Source organism: Venturia canescens, chromosome 4, assembly GCF_019457755.1.
Source record: "Venturia canescens isolate UGA chromosome 4, ASM1945775v1, whole genome shotgun sequence".
Taxonomy (NCBI): Eukaryota; Metazoa; Arthropoda; class Insecta; order Hymenoptera; family Ichneumonidae; genus Venturia; species Venturia canescens.
Genome location: NC_057424.1, coordinates 13,574,204 through 13,592,034, shown reverse-complemented (window position 1 = coordinate 13,592,034; position 17,831 = coordinate 13,574,204). Strand labels below are relative to the sequence as shown.

Here is a 17,831-nt window from a genome sequence, read left to right as displayed (position 1 = left end):
GAAAATCATTGCTGAAAGATTATCAAAAGATCTCGAAATGTCCCTGGTGATGAGTATAGTGAATAGTGAATTTTTTTCGAGTTTGATAAGAGTGCAGCAAAGTTATGAAAAAAATCTCTGAGAACATTGAGACGTTTCGATTCGCGTTGTTGTTATTTTTCTTTTCCCGAAACGGAGAATGCATCCATTTTTTTCAATAGCAAGAGCAGCTCTGCGCGGTAGGAAAATATAGCGTGAAAAGGTGTGGGGAGCGGCGCGTCGGCGAGTTCGGTTCCGGGTTTATTTTTCTTTTTTTATCTTCTTTACAATCTTTTTCGCTTTTATTGCCAATTTTCATAGCCAAAAGACAGGAAGCACGAGATCGTCGAGAGTACGAGTAGCGAAACAAACTAAGAATATATATATATATATATATATATATATATATATATCAATTTAATCAAACTCGATCTTAGAGAGAAATAATTGAAGAATTGTAAGAAATCAAAATACGGAGAGAAAGAGACAAAGTATACGAGGCGCTAGACCGAGCTATGACAATTCAGCGTCCTGATATACCGAGGCGAAAAAAAAACTTTTTTTTTCCTTTTTAACGACCTCCCAAGTGGCCAGAATTTTTCTTTCTCTGCTTCAACCTCGCATCGCCAGTTTTCATAGCTCGTCGAGCGCTATTAATTTGCTCACTATAATGCATCGTCGTTTAGAGTACGATCAATACGAAATCAAGTGGAATTAAAGGAATAATTAAACAAAAAGAAGCAAAAAAATAACACAAAGAATAATTAATTAAAGTGAATAATAAATGGAGTTAGGCTCGAGAGTCAGGTTTAGAAAGAAAAAGGCGAAATAGGCGGGCATTAAAATTAGCGAAACGCAAGTCTTCGTGTTGCGCAAATCATTATGATTATTATTATTTTTGAGCATTTTTCGAACTTCATAGAGATAGGATGAGTTGAGCGATGATTCATTCATTTTTAAGGATTTCTCGTCCTAAATACAAAAGTTTAAATAAGGGGGAAATTGGGAAGGAGTAAAGGGGAGAGGATTGTAAAATCGTTGTAACGACGATCGACACACTTAATCGTGATCAGAATATACGTAATAGGCTTAAGGTTCGCGTAAAGAATAAATTTGTGTCTATTTTTAAAAAAGATTCAGGTTTAAGGAACTATAGTGAACGAATGAGTGAGATACGAGAGAGAGAGAGAGAAAAAGAGAAAAATCATCCCTTCGTTACGAAGTTGAGGGAGGAAAGGGCCGGGAGCGGGGCTACGGAGGGGGGGGGGGGGGGGGAGAAAATATAACAAAACGAAAAATATCGAGTGCGACTGAGAGCGGATGTGTGCGTTTAGAATAATTTTTAAATTATTAGGGTTTAGCGTTACCACGTGCTCGTAAAGGGGAAAAAAAAAAACAGGACGAGAAATAATCAACGATTCGAGCGGGGAATGCGTGTGAAAAAATGATTGAGCTTCCGTATTGAGAACGACGAAGAAGCGTCGACTAGCGAGAACAAATCAAAAACAATATCGCCTACGTTATTTTTTGTTCTTTTCTCGTGATTTTTCGTATTTTCTTTTTCTCACTTGTAGATATTATTGTATAGAAATGACGTCCGAGAAAGAAAAAATGAAAACGATAAGCAAGGAGAACCGTTATTGTGGAGAAAGAGAGCGAGAGCGTGCGAAATGTGTTGCGTCAGGCCCCCCTTAATACGCGATTCTTGAGAAAAAAAAAAATAAGAAACGAAAAAATTTTCGAAAGAAAAACTAGGTCTCGGTACTCGTAACTAGGGAGTTGTGTGAGGTACAATGTCCTGGCCGGCAGGGCGCGCGAGTCCACCCTCCCCCAATTCCCCGTACTTTACCCCCCTGCCCTATGACTTGTAACATTTTTTTTTTTTTTTATTTATTATGACAAAAAAAATTAATATGTATATTTATATATATATGTGTAAATACATGAAAAATTTGCCAGTTTTTTCATCACCGATACGTGTGAACGAATATATATAAATATATGTATAATTTTTTAGTACTGTATTCGGCTGATGCCCCGTCCATGGTGAACCATAATTTTACAGGGCTAATAACCTGCACCCCTGAAAATGTGCCCATCGCTCCTAAATATTGATGGGCGCTCTCCCCATGGAATTGATTGACGAAAGTTGCGACGAAAACAACAATGCAAAGGATCAATTTATTTTTTAAAATAGTAATTAAAAAGTTTTAATAAGCTTGAAATATTGTAAATTCAACGAGAATATAAAATTACATCTAAACTGATCTCGATGAACGTGCTCTCGTTACTCCGGACCAATTTACAAGGTTCGGAGGAGCCGAAAAACGTTCCATGAGCACGTTCAACGGGAAAAGGACCAGAAAATTTCATTTTCTAACACAAGAGAACATAAAATTTTAACTTCATTTACAATTTTCAAAGACATTGATTGAAATGAAAAATAAAAATACAATTCCAAAAAAAATAGTATCGAAGGTGGAGGAAATGCAGGGGGTGCAGGATGTGCGTTGGTCAGGACATGGTGAGCCTTGGGAGCGCATTGCAACAGCCGGAAACAGCGAAAAACGTGCGTGGGAGAAAGATAAAACAAACAAATAATTCATGCCCTCTTTTGGGGCGACGAAAAATAATCGTCCTTCTCTACGAAGGGGCCTGCGTTTACTTTTCGAGCTTCAAAGCCCTCCCACTCATGATTTTTCGTATGAAAAAATTCATTATTTTTTGTTTAATTTTTTTATTTTTCCAATTATCAATACAAGTCGATACGGCAAGTGAAAAAGGGGATTAAAGTACGGTGATTGGTGGCGTTTGGTCTCGTCGCACCTGTCGGTCGGAACCCTAGTTACGAGTGCCGAACCTAGGGCCGAGAGAAACTTTAGTATCTCGGCTTTTTTTTACTTCATTTTCATTATTCCTTGTAATTATTACTTATACGTTTATTATTATTATTATTAATATTATTATTGTTTTATTATTATATTATTGAAATTGCTTTGACTGCAGCGCGAAGATCGAAATAATGAAAAAAAAAGGGGAAAAAAACGTAATGACTACAGAAATTGAACACAATTGTACTATATTATCGTAACGAGAGAACAGATCATTTTTATTGAAATCATTTACCAATGTGTTTATATATATAAATAAATAAATAAATAAATAAATAATACGAATTAGAATATCGCTCAGTTAAGTTTGATCGTTTTGTTTTTTTTCTCATTCGTCGTCTTAAGTTTATTCGCCATCTATAATCGTTCGATCTTCGAATTCGATCGAAGTTTTCGCTCGTGAAATAATAATTAAAGTAAAGCGAATGTAATAATGTTTTTATTTGTTCGTTCGTTCGGTTATATTATCAGGAGAAGTGCGGTAGAAAATCTGTTGGAGAGTATCCGCGGGTTGCATGAAATGCGTGATAAAATGATTATTATTATTATTATTATTATTATGAACATTATTACGAGGTATGATTAACGCGAATGAGAGGAAAAAAAAGGAGAAGGGGGGGGGGGGGAGGGGAGAGTGAGAAATTGAAATGAAAAGCGAGGAAAGCGGAAAAGATATCGACGATTACTTAACGTGAATACTTAGTGCCATAGGTTGCAAGGGGCGTTTCTTGATCTCGTGTCGCTCTCGAGAGACTGTGTACTTAATTAATTAGATAACGAGAATACTGAGCGCGTAACCAAGAAATTACAAAATCGAACGAGTTGACGAAAAAAAAATGAAGAAATAAAAGGGATATAAAAAAATTGAAAGAAAAAGGAATAAATTTTGGAAAAGTGAAAAACGTGAGCACAGTCTCGCGAAATCTCTGTGTTCGTAAGTCGCACGTCGCACTGTCGTACGCGAATCTTGGCATTTGTTTTTGTTTTTTTTTCTCAATATTCTCGACTGCATTTAACGAAGATACATAGCTTTAGCGAAAGAGAAAAAAATAACGAGGAGATAAAAAAATGATTTTACGACGCGGTCGTTAGCATTTGTAGTGAAACTCGTACGAGATCTCTACTGACAGATAAAACATTTGAAAACGTATACGCGACCATATGTTTTTCTTCCTTCGTCGCGTTGTTGTTTCCATGGGCCGTCGTGAATTTTCGAAAAATCGGTGATCACACTATCGTTCCTCAGTTCTGCCGTTCGTTTGTTTTCATTGAAATAATGTTAAGTCGAAGAAGCTCGATGAATCGCGCTCATCATTTTGCGCTTGACAGTGCTCCGCGTCGTGTCAAAAACAGAATAATATTAATTATTTCGTCGAATTATTCGTGGACCCTGAAAAAGGAGAAAAATAAATTAATAATAACGATAATAATAATCATGAATAATTATAATAACGAATAATAATCATTTGTTGATGTCGTGTAGTTACGTTTTTGTTTCGTATTGTTTTTCTCTATTTGTTATGACGAAAGGAAAGAAGGTTTTTACGCGACGATCGGGCACGCGAAGATTACGGGGTTCGATATACGAAGGAGAGAGGAATAAACGAGGCGCGCATTTGTGACATACTCACACACGTCCGATGGTCCACCGCCAATAGGATAAACACACATATACGTAAAAAAAAAGTGAGCATCGACGCTATTTTTAACGAGACTTCAGGCGGGAGGAAAAAGAAAAAAAAACGAAAATAAAAAGAAGAAGCGATAAAAAAGGAAATTCACTGTAAATGTAAAAGTGTGTTACATATTACAACTCTTTAGACTGTAAGGAAGGAAAACTCACCCGCACATTGTATACGACTAGCATTATAGTGATAATATATTACCGATAACGATACTGTTTAAACTATTGTCTCAATCAGCGTATTTTCATTATAAATAAATGTTAGCCTTGTTGAGTTAAAAAAAACGACACACGCAATGGACTTTTCTTCATTTTTTCAACACCATATTTTCTCGAAAGATTATATCGACATCGAACTCTCGACGAGCTTCTCCTCGATCATCCTGCTTGCATGCTTTGCCCCTATAAGATCGCAAAAACTGTCTTCGCTCGAGATAACAACGATTGTGGCCACTGCGAAAATTGGATTGGGCGGTTTTGCTGCGATCGTACGTCGACGACGACAATCGTCGCTTGATTTCTTCCTTAAATGCTCGATATTCCAGCATCTTGAGTGGCCAATCGAACGACTTTGAAATTGAAAATCGTCACATACCCCGAAAAGGAAAAAATGCGAGCGAATCTGTGTGTCGCTCTCACTCGTTCTCTCTACGTTGTCATAAATCTCGGTTAACCCTCGTCTAATAAATATTTAACCCTTTAAATTTGCAACAACCCTTAGCGTGTTGCGATTTGCATAGGGCCTCTATTTCATTTACACATCGCATAATTGAATATTTAAATTCAATTGCCGGCCCGTAACGCGCTCGCAGTTTCGAGAGCCGCAAAACTGCAGTAAAACTTGTAACGGGGCCACTTTCCCACCGAGAAATGCTCCCTTTTTCACTCTTATTCCAGTATACACCACCGAACGCGGGGGTCGTTTCGTGCTCGCGAACAAACCCCGACGAAGCACACCTTTGGCTCTCCAACCCCCTTCCTCCAACCCCCTGGAGAAGCACACCATCCCCGAAATCGTTCTTCCTACATTTCCAACCTTAAACGAGAAAAGACACCCTCGGGCACTCCCCAACCATCCTTGAAAAAGTCTTTTCAAAATTATTACGAAGCTACCAACCTTTTCACTCACATCCCAACCTTCTTTTTCACTTTCCTCCCACTTTTGCTCAACCATTTTTCCAAAATTTATCGCCCCCTCCCGATTTACACTGTGAACTATTTTTTTTTCACTCTCAAGACTTTTACCCAAGAACTCGATTATTCACAAGCTAAATGAAAAATCAATCTTCCATCGTGCTTCCATCCGAGTTTTTCTACACACGTCGTATCAAGAAATAAAATTACGCCAACACAGCCTTGGATTGTTTTTCTTACATCTCTCACTGCTGATGCAAAAAAAAAAGCTGAAAACACTGCAATCGTTCAAAAATCTGGGTCATTCGATTTACCTTCGCTACAATATAATTTCAAAAAGCACCAACATTGCATCGAATTAAATTCGGCGTATAACATTTGCTGAAATCTGCAAACACTTATTCTCAATTCCCAACAACAACAATCCCACAAATTATCACGATCATCGTCGTGATCATTTCCCCGTCCGATTGAATCATAAAAAAACGCGATGAACTTAATATTATAATTATATAAATTTAATGCATTGTGTCGTGTTTTAAAAAAGAGACTGAGCGTTTCCAGCTCCAGCGCACAAGATTATCATTGTCGGTTTATTCATGCTAACGCGGATTGGTAGAGAGCGAAAGAGAGAAAGAGAGTGCGCGAGGTGGGGGGAAGAGATCGTAGCTCACGATAATCGCCGTGTCACAAAATCGAGGAGGCGGTCATTGTGAGCGACATACTGACAGCATAATAAATTATACAGGTACAAAAGCGCTGGATCGTATATTACCAATGTGTATATGAATAAATATATCCATATATATATATATATTCAGATACATAAAAATACATATGGGACTATGTAATAATACGTGTACATAAGTGTGTGGAAATACTTGAGCAGACATCGCTTACGTTTGTACGCGAGCAATTGCCCGATCCGTGACTCCATTTTTTCTCTTTCTTTCATTTACGAAGAACTTGCGCGGGAGAGCGAGTTAATTCGTTTTAAGGTGGTAGATAAACACTTTGATCGGGCTATTGAAACTGGAACGAGATCGTGAAATCGATTCTTTTCAGCGACTCCTTAATAAATTATTGTTATTACGAGTGTCTGGCTATCGCGGGGAGCTTCGAAAATGTCTCGTATTACTCGCACCGATTCTGTTTTTTTTTTTTAAATATTTTTTTTCTCTCTTTTTTTTTCGCATGTCGAATACGTGCCTTGAATTTCCATATAAACGAACGAGACCTCGACGAGCAAGCGCATTCTCATTCGTACGTTTGAATGACGTGTGCATTTTTCTTACGCCTTTAATTTCTTACGTCACTGAAACACTCATACGCGTCCATTGTTAATTACATGCCATTTTTAACGGTAATGCTATAGCGAGTAAGAGAATATGTGCATTAAAAGAACTAGCTGCGGATCGACCCTGGCTGGCGCCGTCGTTTCTTGGCTCCTCTTTGCCGCTAAACTTATACTTTGTGCATTTAATATCATGCACTGTTTCTCCTCCACGCCTACGTATACTCCTCCCGATTGATTCAACTACGATTGAATTTTTTACACGATGCTTCTGCCTCGTGTCCGCCTTCCCTACTCGCACTCACCTTTAACCTGCTTTTCACAAGGATTTTCGTGTCGAAAACATCGTTTTTTCATCATGGTTATTCTGAAGTGCCGATGAACGAAATGCACCCTAAAGATTTGGATGATTTCGCAGTCATCGCGACCATCGAATAATCTTTCGGAATAAAGCATTGCGGTGAATCAAACAACAATTACGAATAAGCATAAGTGACGATTTTCATATGTCATTCGACCGCAGACTTATTTCAGGCTCGCTTGTTCTTGCCTTCGCACGCCTTTCTACACCCATATGAAATTCTTGAGAGTATAAAACGCAATAAAAGTGTGTAACTACTGCCTCCTGTCTCGACCAATTGGAAAAGAGCGACGTTACGCGATGCCTATGCGCACATAGCGACAAGAAAAAATCTATACACACATACGCCGGGGACACATGTGCGTGTGTGTACGTGCACGAAGCGTAGCGGTGAACCGCCCATTTGTGTATTTTATGCCGCGCCAATACTGCGCTCTTTTCACCTGAGAATACATTCGCCATGAAAGTCCGGAGCCTTCGAGTTTGTATCGAGGAGAATAAACAACCTTCGATACACGCGAGCGAATTTATTTTACAATTCGTGAATTCAATTGATCCGGAAACATAGAAACGTTTTTCGAGAGTGTCTGACGTGGCCTCGCGAATACTACGCCCCTTTTTGCTAGTCGAATTTTACCGAGGATTCTTGTAACGAATCGTTATTAAAGTACACGAAACTGTCGTCAATTTCCGTCTCTCAACAAATTTCGGAACTTCACTTTTTTGCAGTTCGGCTAACGCCTGAATTGCGCCAATTTCTAATACTTGGAATTATTTTTGGCCGCGCATTACTTCGTCATTCGACGTCGAATAATTATTCGATGGAATAAAAATTCGAACTTCTTTCTCCAGTAGCGATGAGCCCGGCGCGGAATTCCAGCTGTCAAATTGTGATTTATTGATCCATTTGTCGTGCTAAATCATTTCCCCCTCCGCAGAGCGGGGCAAGCGAAATGTGTACAGCTTTGAAAGCCAGTCGCTTCGAGGGAAGAAAACTTTGCACTTTTCCACACAAACCACACCTTCGTTCAAAGAGAGAGAGAGAGAGAGAGAGAGAGAGAGAGAGAGGGGCGGGTGATGGATTCCATTAAGTATAAGAAAGCTTATTGATTTTTCTTTATCAATTTACCGGGTCGCGGTGAGCGCGAGAGAAAGAGAGTTCCATATCGGAGAGACAGCTTTGGAGAAGATTGGCGGAAGGAAGTTCATACGGAGAGGCGCGAAATCGGGTGCATGAAAAGGAGAAGCTCGCGGTGGTGAAGCTAGCACACAAAAGTATATGAGAATGGGGGAGAGGTGTGCGGGGTGTGAGGTGAAGGGGAGGGCAAAAGAATGAAGAGAAGAAAAAAAACGTAATAAAAAAATGCTTCGTCGCGTAGTTCGGACGGTAATTTCATTGGTACCAGCGCGGAGCAACGTCAGCTGGGGCTCGTCCTGGATGAAAGAGTATTTCCTCCACCCTCTTTTCTCCGAGTCGACGATATAGGTGTATATTTTCATAATGTAATACTGCTGTACTCGGTGTACATACGTACGCAATTGAGTGAGGATATTAAGGGCGTATGTGGAAAGGAAATTTTGTTCGAGGAGCGACGTTATCGTCCTCGAGGACGAAGGTACGAAGGAGCCCTTGCTCCGGTAACGAAAAGGGGATGGTTTTCTTTCGGGTTGGTTAACAACGAGCCGGGAGAGGGGGAAAAGTGTGCGAGGGTGTCTCGTCGTCGTTTCGGAACGTGTAGATAAATATATACGTATTTATACGTCGATATAGCTATATACGTATGTATTGATGGAGGGAAAGTACGCGAAGGGTGTTTTGCTGGTAATTGGTGCCAATTTAATCCTGCCCTTCGCCCAAGAATATAACCCCTCTCGCTTTATATAGCAAAAACTCCTGCTCTGGTGTATTAACGCTCAGGGAGAAAATGCGAGGGTGGGTTCTCTCCCGTGCCCTCTCTCTCTCTCTCTCTCGATCTTTTTCTCTCTGGTTGGCGGATATGAATCCCCCCCCTCTTTTGACGCAACACCCGCAAGTTTCTCCCTCCATGCGAGGCTGCTTCGCACACGCAGATTATGGCATCGCTGCTGGGTAGACCATGAGCCATAGAGTCGATTGGGCCACACCGATTCGTTCCCCATTACAAAAGGGTGGGAAAGCGTACACACTCGCGCGAATATATTTACTCGTCGATTCTACTCCCATGTTCGTACGCGTCGGTTATTATATTTCTATGCGTATGTGTCAGTCAAACTCTCGAAGGGCAGAGGAAGAGAAGGAATAACGAAAACCCTCAGGACACACGCCACTCGCAATGATCCACCCCCGCCCTTCATTTACAGCCCCCTTCCTCGACCCTGGACAATACACCAGAGAATAGCCGCAACGTGTTTTCTACCACCCTGGTAAATATAGACGAGCGCCCCACAAAACCCACCAGGAAAATATAATTAACGGTAATCGTTCGCCTATGTGTTCGGGATTAACTCGCACCCTCCCGGCCGAGGGACGAAAAATGCGGCATCTATCTGCACCGAAGAGTGCGAAAAACACTCATGATTTTCGTCGGATACGTTTTATCATTTTCAATCAATTCTCCGTGTGCGCTTTCTTCCGTCTTCGCCACTTCATTATTTTCATTTTTTGCTTACTTTTTTCATCAGACTGACGAGGCTCGTGCATCCGTTTGTTTGAAGTTGAAGGGCGCGAAAAAGAGGCTCGTCTTAGGAGAAATTCTTCGAGGCGGTTATATACTCGCGACAACGTCGAGAGTCCTTCTGCGAGATTTACGAGACGAAAATATAGGGGGGGACGCTAATATGGGATACGTGCCCGAGATCTCTTATCCGTGAGAAGAGCACGGGGAATTTCAAGTATTTATTAGCGGTCTTGCAACCCCCGAAATCATGACGCAATGCCAGGGAATTTCGACTTGAAATATTTCTATCCATCAAACATAACGAAAACAAAGTGAATTTTCGTTTTTCAGACAAACTCGGATTGTTTTTCTTGTTTTGGAATATTCGGAAAATCCTTTGGGAAATATAACATTGATAGAGTGAATTCGTGTTGACAAGACAAGAATCGTAGAATAAGGTGTTCCTAAAATGGTGCACGCGATGTTGAAGAAAAAAGGGCAGATAGAGTTTGGATGCTCGGTGCCATTGTTTCCGATGACCGAGACGTATCGTCGTCGCACTCGTGTCGTCCGCGTTCGGAGTTGTCTCGCGCCGTACTATAGACAGAGAGAGAGAGCCAGGATTCGTTTTCTTCGTCTGTTAGTCCGTGGGACGATCCTCGTACTGAAAAGATAGAGAGTCCTTTTCTTACGGTTGTGACTTTTCGATGGGTAAGGCCGACGAGACCAAATAGTGGTCCAGCGTCAGCGGCGGCTCGCGCCATGTCGGGAAGACGCGGAGAATGAAGAAAAAGGATAATAGAACGTTTCTCGGTGCACGAGAGAACGGTAAAGAGAGAGGGAGCGAGAGCGATACGCGCGGATAAAAAGAAGAGAGAGAAAAACGACAGAGATGAGTTCGAGGCTCGGATGCTGGGGAGAGATCTTGTATGCAAATTCTTTCGGTGCATCTCCGTGGGATCCTGGCGGGATCTGTGCAGGATTAACGGGCCGGCTCTTATGAAAGGAAGCGAAGATTGAGAGAGACCGAGACTTTTAGAAAACGAGATGTAAAGAGAGGGAGAGAGCGAGGGAGAGGGAAAGATGGAAATGAGACGAAGCAGGCTCACCTGAGTTTCGTTGCGTCTTGCTTCCACCGCTTGCTTCTCCTTCTTCTTCTTCTTCCTCCTCTGTGTAAGGATCCAGCCTGGTCTGCGTCGAGATCGTCTCGGATGAGAGCGAGCTGTTCGATTGGTCACCAAATAAGAAAACGTTGACCGCGCTGGTCCACCATAATACGAGAAGCGAAGATATGGAAGTCTGCCTCCATCTGTTTCGTTCATTCTCTACCAGAATTTCATGCTGGATTTAAGAAGAGAAAAACAATTTTAATGACCTCCGCACTCCGCGGATCCAATGGCTTTGCGTTTCTTTTAAAGTGATTAAAAAAGCTCGGCGTTCGAATGCATTGCAGTGTGTGCAATAATCCTTGTCTCTGAATATTGAATTCGTGAAGGACGCTCAGCAAAGTGATGCTTCCCAACTTTATAAGGCACAAACAAGTATTTCTGTTCTCTGCTCGTGTATTTTACTTTCTCAGTTATATTTCTGGAAAGATGCGAAACGAGAGTTGCTTTTTTCGATGCTGTCGCAACGTGATCTTTGTACATTTTGCATCTGTTTCACTCTTACACTTTTCTCATTCTGTTTTGTCCCTAAGAAGATATGCTTGTGTGCGTGTGTGTGTGTGTATGTGTGTGTGGAAGAGAGACAGAATAAAAGATTGTACAGCGTTCACATGCGGACTCTGGGGAATTCTCAAAGATTTTGTTTCCTGCTCTAATCTCTTGCTCGCTCTCTCCTTACATTTCTCGTTCTCAAGATCGACTTGTAAAACCGAACACGCGCAGCCTTGACTCTTCCTCACTCTTCTATGCTCTTCGATCTTTTCTCTGACGTTTTTCTCTCTATTTCCACACCCTTTTTATTCCCTTTATTCAAGAAGATGCGAATTGATGTAACACTCGTTTTTCTCCTGATGCTCCACCGAGTGTGTTAATTATTGCACTAAAGTACAGAACTTACAGAAAAAAAAAAAAAACAAACTAAAATTCATTTTATTGAATCCAAATAATTTTCGAATGCACTTCAATTTTGAGCAAACTCAAGTAACTAAAATATCGTAGCCATTTGCAATGAATTCAAATGAAATGTCGTAGCAAGATATGGCTCCTTTATTTACAACGTAAATTGCGCGAGTTAATTAACGAAACCGAGATGGACGAAATCACTTCCTGTTTAATCAACTCGAGCAAGATGATTTTTTCCCTGGAAAGAGTTTTGAAAAGTATGTGTGTGTGTGTGTGTGTATACAGAATAGACGATGAACGATCCATCATCGATCGGTGTTTACATTGCTCGATTATATTCCGACTAACTAACGCGAATTGTCGAGTGTGGTCAAATTAGCCTAGCAAACACGTCGACGCATCGTGGGCGTTTTCTCTCCGTCTCTTTCTCTCCCTCACTCATTTCATTCAACTCGGACCTCCCTCTCGTGATCGTCGTCGTCGTCGTTTTCGTCGTCGACGATATCCTTGAATGCTCGAGGTAATCGAGCTCGCGCGCATAAATCCTATTAGAGGATTAGAGGGTGCAGAATCGGGGGTGGTGGAAAACCTGGCTAATACACGTCGCCTCCCTTAATATGTATGTATTTATATGACGTATATACACGAGAGATCACATCGTTGGGAGCAAGAGAGATTGGTGTGTTTTGTGTGTTGGCTTGTGGGAATGTCAGCTCGCCACGTACGTGCGTCCACGAGCCGAAAGCTCTCGCGCTTCATGCAAATTATCAAACGGGGTTCACCCTTCTAGTATGATTCTTAGCATGCATACATTTGCGTTCCCCCGCCTAATCGAGATGATTTTATAGATACATTTCGCAACATCGCGCTTCATTTAAACAACCGAAAGTAATGGCTTCCTTTTATATTTCAAATTCACTTTTTTAACGTGGCTGCACAGCCGGGGACTTCCATTTGGGAGGCTGATCGGGGGGGGACACGAGAGATGATGAAATTCCGAGATTTTTGAATTTTCAGAAAATTTTTTAGGCTCTTTCGGTGCGCAACGCCTTGGGATTTGAAACGTGAACAATGTTGTGATGAAAATCTGCGGGAGACACAAAAAAACGCCTTTTTTATTTTACTTGCCAAACAATAGTGGAGTTTTCGTTAACACACGAGGTGCAAGAAATGTTCTCGTTGACACGTTGTTCCTACGTGAAAAACGATGTGTAGGGAGGACTTTTTTTGTATACGTCGTTCGTCGATTCTTCATCTTCTTTCTGGCTTTGATCTCTCTCGGGGATCAGCGGTTGTGTCGCGGTTGATCATTCGTATAGAATCGATGAAGCTTGTATGCGCGTGTGCGTGTTCTTTTCTCATCTTCTTCTTTGCGGTTTGTCTTCATTCCGTTCCGCCCCCTCGTCTCGTTTCGATGTTCCCGGTGAACGGGGCGACGAGGACGACACATATCTGGCGAGTCTCTCGAGAGTCCGGCGGCGCGCGGTGTTAAATACGCGGCTGCGGCCTCTGCGTTGCTGCGTCTTGTTTCACCGTCGAGAGACGTGTTTCGTTGTTGCACTTTCTCGCGCGTACACGCATCTTAAGATTGCACCTCTGAGAGTCACCACGGACTCCATTTTTCGTCCCCTTTTCTCTCTTTCACCTTTTATTCAATATATTTCTCTCTATGATTTTCCATGGATTTTTTATTTCCAACTTTCTTTGCATTTTTTAAAATAAAAACGCTCACTTTTTCACGTCACTTTCGATCTTCCTTTTTTTATGGAGCTCTTCTAGCCCCGTTTCCTCTCTTCGATATCTTCCTCCTCTCATTCGCCACTTCTCTCTTAACACTGTTTGCATCGTCGAAACGTTAATGCATCGCACGTACCAACGCACGCGCTTACGACCTTATCGCACGTCTTTCCCTCTCTCATCGCCAATTAGTCTGGTGCCAAGAGGATTTTTCCAGGATTCTCGTCGAGCTGAAGAGAGACGAGCGATTGAGCAGCTAGGGCGAGAGGGAAGAAATTCCTCTCGAGGACATTTGTCATTCATCGATATCGTCGCACTCGCGTAAAGACGAAAGAGTACTTTCCTCGCCCCGCCTCTCTCCTCGTTGTAAGCTCTTTGGGTGGTCGCGTTGTCGTCGCTGTAGCTAGAGAGGAGAGGCGTCGAGGTCCTCCGAGACGGGGCTTATCTCTCTCGACAATGGGCTCACGATCTCTGGCCGAGACCGACAGAGCGACTTTGTCGTCGCTACACTCTCTCTCTCTCTCTCTCTCTCTTCTTTTCTCTCTATCTTCGCCGGTTATGTGAATCGCAGCATGAGATTATGCCAAGATCTTGGACTCTTATGGCACAATATATAAATGCGTGTACGTGGACCACGCGAGGAGAGCGAGAGAGCGAGTCTCTAATTCGACGTGAGATCCTATCGAGACCTGGCTCCTGTCTTCGAGCAAACTCTCGACGTTTGTTTTCTCCCCTCTGATCTCACAACATTTTCCTTTTATTTTTCTATCTCATTCTTCGCGAGATTTATGCTCCAGTTACTCACCATTTTATATCGGAATCAAAGAATCGAGATACCCAATCTTCCTCACATCGACGAATTCTTTTTATATAAAATAAACAATGAGACGAAAAAACATAGTTATTTTTAAACGTAGTTGAGATTATTCCATTATCGTGTCCGTACGACCGCGGCTAATTACTTTTGGTCTCACATCCGCGATTCTTTATCGAAATTCCATAGATAAAATTCACTGGATCGAGGACAAAAAGAGTTTTTCTTATCGAATGATTGTGCCAAAGATTTCATCTGCAGCGAGATCGTGAAACGGCCAGATTTAACTTTTCGTTTGAGCCAAATTGTCAAACATACTTTTCATTCCCTTATGAGATTTTTCGATGGCTTTAATTATTTGAAATTTCAACGTATTCTTCCAAAATTGAAAACAGCGATTGGTATCTTGATCCATCCAAGTATCGCTTTTAATGGCTTTCAATTGAATTTTTTAAAATGACTTTATCGTAAGTGACAACTTCGAACGAAAAGATTCCTCAGTGAATCGATGAATTTGTAATCCTATTAATCTACCGCATCTCGTGACATATTGTTAAGAAAATAACAAATTGTTTAAATCGCCCCCTGAATAGTCGAAAGAACATGATGAAGTGGAGAACAGGGTTAAGTGGAAGTGAATGCTGGCAGGTGTGCCAAATTCGAGTTTCTCGGGCGCAGAAACTCTTCGCAACAGACTCGATGCTCATGTCGGCTGATGTTCTCTTCGGATCGCGTGTACAGTTCATCAGAGGCAACGACACGTTCGTGTCTCGCGACTTTTCCGCGACCCATCATCCACTGATTTGTCAGAGATTGCTTTTCACGTTGGTCGAATTTATTATTTTTTTCTCGGTCCATTTTTTATGGGTTTACTTGTCCCTTCTAAAACGACGTTTCTTCACAGCGTTCATTGAATTCAAACTGGAAATAGCTTCGAAGGCAGGATTTCGAATTTAGAAATTTGTTGGTTTCTTACTCCTTTACGTAGACGTGATTTTCAGTTTTTTTTGGACTCGCCAAGAAATGAGGATGTTTAGAATACCTTCGCATTAGAAAACGTCCTTTATATATATAACAAGTTTGAAATGCTGGCTGCTGACGAGGCTGCAAAGCAAGAGAGAGAGAGAGAGAGCTTATCGAGAGCAGGCAGCTCAACACAACTCGATGTCTATATGGAAGTGTGACATCTTGACGGTTATTCCTGGCAGCTTCGCGACAGCAAGAACGAGTCTTGCTGTCCTCTATTAACGTTGACTAAAGCTCCGAAAGCTTTTACTCTCGCCCTCTCTCTCTCTCTCTCTCTCTCTCTCATACTCTCCGCGTTTCTCTCTCGTTTGTTCGAGTGAAAAGAGAGTTTCCACGTGACCTGGTCCATGCAGTTGTGCCCCTTCTAGACGGGAGGAACTGAGAGAAAAGAAGAGGAAAGAGAGGAGGCAAAATAAGAGACGAAACATTGGGAGTCGACACTAAAACCAAAGGCAGTAAAAAGAGAGTGACGAGAGCGGGAAATACAAATGGAAAAACGAGAAATCTCCGTCTCTCTTCGTAGCGATTAGTTTTATCTCCTCATCTCCCTCCCTCTTTTTCTCTCTTCGTTAATTTCGCTCTCTTTCTCCCAAAGATCTCACTTTATCTCGTTCGGTCTCATTCGGGCGCGGGCCCGCGTCAGAAATAGTGGCACTTTCCTCAGCTTCACCTCGAGCCCACCACCAATATCTATTCCCGCTCTACAAAACAACATCCAACCCCTCATCTCCGTGCCTACTAAATTCTGTATATATAGAATCTCGAGGGCGAGCTTTTCTCGCTTCAAAAATATATTTTCGAGCATCGATACGAATTTATCCACAATCCCTGCAAGTGTACACACACGTGAATCGAACACGCGCGCTTCTCCAAGTGCGCCTTCTTGTCCCATCGAGCAAAAATTACTTATCTCCGATTGAAATTTTCCTCAAATTCATAAGCTGAAATTTCGATTAGTTTCCCAACATTTCTCGATCATTCGAATCAGTGAATATCCTACCAAAGTTTCCCATAAAAAAACTTCGCAACAATCGTATCGACCTCGATCGAAATTTCCCTTGAGGTGGAGTTCGTAAAAAATATTTTTAGAGCCACACTTTCGAAGTTTAACTTGATATTCTTTTTTACTAATATCGTATCAACTTGACCTAGTTGAAAAAAGAAAAAAAAACATCAAATATGAGGTGGAAGCGTGATAAATTCTACTGAGTTAAATCCCAACTTTGTCCAGCATCCAAAATAATGTGTCCACGTGTGTGTGCGTCTGTGTGAGTATTCGCGGTCGCGTCACGGTGGTTCGAATTTTAGTGGCGTGGCAAACGATTCCCACTCGGTCACAGAGCTTACTTTTATATAAATATATATACATATATTCGTATTTCACGTGTATGAATATATGTATGTAATAAACATACGTGTACGAGAGTTTCGTAGCGTGGCGGATGGACGCGGACCACGAAGACGACGAGACGAAAATCCACGGAGACGCGAGAAGAGACCGAAGACTTCTCGGTCTCTCGCTATATTCTCCCTTGCTGCTTTCGCTTTACCAGAGCACTCTCGAGTCGCTCCACTTCGACGTAAAAATATCTTGCAACCAACAGAGCCACACTGAGAGAAAGAGAGAAATAGGCGGGGAGAGGGGCGAGAGTCGAGAGCAAATTCGTAGTTGGACAAGACCCGAAGTGTCATCTTCCTCAGCTCACTAAATGTTGCCTTTCGTCCCTTTTCGTATATAACTTCCAAATTCAAATCGCACTGTGAGCATGCAAGCAAGAGAAGAATGAACATAAAAGAAAACGAATCTGATGACGTTATACGAGTGAAATCGCTTCGGTTTTTATATTCTACGAGATTTAGTGTCAATGCAACGTGCGAGCAATTCCAGTAATGTCGAAGATAAAAGAATGAGAATATGAGGAAGAGAGAAAAAAGTTTGTAGTACGCGCAACACCCTGGACAATGTGTATTACCCGGTGCGGAAACAATGTGGATATAGTTAGCGTATAGTATAATATAAATGTATGTGTCTGGGTGTGTACATGTGTTATATAAAGGCGAGTTCTCGCGCGTGAGAGGAGGCGAAGGTTAGCCATGCCGTAAATCACGAGAACGAGCATCGACGCCCGTAAAGTCATCGCGCACGATCATTCGTATCGGAACGAGG

At 41.7% G+C, this 17,831-nt stretch overlaps 1 protein-coding gene and 1 long non-coding RNA gene across 9 annotated transcripts in view; one reads left to right on the top strand and one right to left on the bottom strand.

The window, feature by feature from the left end:
* hth (homothorax) overlaps positions 1–17,831 on the top strand; it is a 365,547-nt gene that overhangs the window by 45,837 nt on the left and 301,879 nt on the right. The window lies entirely within an intron of this gene.
* On the bottom strand, positions 10,381–17,159 carry LOC122408874 (uncharacterized). The gene is made up of 3 exons (XR_006260559.1): positions 17,080–17,159; positions 11,128–11,359; positions 10,381–10,682 (listed from the first exon to the last, which is right to left on the bottom strand). It is a non-coding gene; the product is annotated as an uncharacterized lncRNA (long non-coding RNA).